A 2,616-nucleotide genomic window follows, 5' to 3' on the forward strand; every position below is an offset into this window, starting at 1 on the left:
ATCGGGCTGATGATTGGAAGTCACCGACACTGGACTAGGGACGACGAGTAAAACATGAGAACCAGAGATATTTGGGAGAAGATTTAGATTAAGTAAATTTTAACATCATCCATGTTTCGAGATCGGATCCTCTGATCCATTTTTTATGGATCAAAAAATAATTCACAATATAATTATAGTCAAATCGTAGCATTTAATCCGGTCATCTATCCACTGCCGATGACCTGAACCTAGAGAGAAATCCTGATCTAAACAAACACGAGTAAAAGTCGCGTATTCAATTTTTTTAATTTTATCAGGACATTCTTATTGATGTTAACACGTGGGTATGAATATGTTGAAAGATGTTAATGAATATATTTTATAAAAGAAAATTTTAAATATAAAAAATAAAGTTAAATGGTTACAACGAGAGGTGTTAATATCATAACAGATTTTTAAAAAAAATGTGGCATATATTAACAGTCGAATTAAAACGGTACTCCAGATGATAAAAGATAAATATGTTCATCCCAATATCTCTATCAATATATTCCAAAATCAACACGAAGGAGAACTAAAATGATACTCAAGTACTTATTAATTATTATGGAACGTCTCAATCATTTTAGAGGTCCAAAAAAAATATTTTAAACTTTAGTATTTTTTAAAAATATATATATATATATCAGTTTTTAAAAGATAAATTTTTATACAAAAATTTAATTTTTTAATGTAAAATCGTTAATATATTTAAATTTTGATAATAAATCTTTTCAAATAAAATTATTAAATTATTATTTTTTAGATATTATTGAGTGTAAATAAGGTTTTATTATTTTGTTGCAATTTGATGACATTTTAAAATTTGATACTATTACTTACCTGCACAAATATAATAAAATAATAAATATATATTAACTTTTATTTAAACTAATTAGAATGAGCATCGATACAAATGAGCATCTAGAAAGATACAAATTTTAAAAACTATGTAAGAGATTGTTCTCAAATATTAAAGAATAATAAGTATTTATTTTATATTTTTAGTTGATATTATATATCTAATTTTTTAAATCAATCAATCTATATACAGAAGTTTCCTACCAGTATTTAGAATCTTATTAAATAAGTGATTTAGTTACAAATATCAATAAAAATAAAAATAAGAGAGGGAAAGAACGTCAGATTACCATAAGAGAGACTGAGAGAGGAAAGAGCGTGGAATTACTAATGACTATAAGGGAGGAAAAGGGTATATTTTTTTAAAAGATTGATGTGAAAGAGAAGAGTCAGTTGGGTTTTAAAAAAATAAGATACCAGGGTGAAGGTGAAAGTGTTTGTTAGTTTAAAAAATATATATAATTTAAAAAATGGTGAATATGTGTATAGAGAAGAGGTAGAAGAAAATAGAAACTTCATTGTGAGATTTTAGTCCATATTAGAAGTTTCAAGATATGTTGATTAGTTTATATTGATTTACATATATTGAGGATGTGAATAAATATATAGAAGGAGGCTCTCTCACTTAGTTGATCTACATACGTTAAATGTCAGATTAATCTGGACAAAAATATGACTCTTATAACCTAGGAGCCAATCCCACTTATTACATTTCTATGCTTCTTTCTCTTCATGACAAATTCATTTTTTACTACATGAATACATTAAAAAGACTTGTATTAATATATTAATTTTGATTTAAAATTATTTGTATTCATCAATTAATTTCTTGAGAATGTAAATGGAGGATAATGAATTTTTTTAGCAAATAAAATAAAATTTTAAATATATATCAAAAGAGAGGAGATTATGAGTGATACTATTTTTGAAATTATAAAAATTAAATACATGATAATGTTAAAACTTTCTCACGTCGATATAAAATGCTAAAAGAATAAGAAAACGGGAGGCAAAAAAAAATGGTCCAGGGGATGTGCCACTCGTATTTGTAATCGGATCATGATCGTGATCCAACCGTAAATAGTTGCGATCTTTTTCTGGATTCATCACCCCCACCAAATTATAATTTTTGTTCGGAGCGGACGGTCGGAGATTGCCTGGAGGACACCCTCACTCGGCGTCCAGTAACCTGACCACTTATCCACCACCGGAGGTCTCCGGACGACCTCCGACCGTCCGCTCCGAATAAAAACTATAACCTGATGGAGGGCAGTAAACCCAAGAAGGGATCGCAACAATTTACGGCCGGATCACAGTCATGATCCGATCACAAATATAAGTGGCGCATCCTCTAAACCACAAAAAAACGATCAAAAAAATCTATGCTCAGAAAACGATGGCTTGAGTTCACCCTATTCTAAGTGACTCGAAAATATGTTAGAGTACCACTTTATCTTTAATCATCTTATTACCTTTTTTTGTTTATAAGTCTTTCCTAAATTACACGAAGGGGGACAAATAACGGAGTTAACTTATAACCGACAGTCAAATAATTAGGGATAGAATAAATTTTTTATCTCTATTCTATTATAACAGCCCTCTAAGTTACTTGACACCCCTTAAAAGACATCTTACTAGCTCTTTATAATTGATACACATACCACCTCTATTTATTTGACTTGCATTTTAAAATTAATCTAAATAATTAAATTTAATTATTGAAATTAGTTCCCA

The sequence above is a fragment of the Zingiber officinale genome, chromosome 1B (genome assembly GCF_018446385.1).
Source record: "Zingiber officinale cultivar Zhangliang chromosome 1B, Zo_v1.1, whole genome shotgun sequence".
Taxonomy (NCBI): domain Eukaryota; kingdom Viridiplantae; phylum Streptophyta; class Magnoliopsida; order Zingiberales; family Zingiberaceae; genus Zingiber; species Zingiber officinale.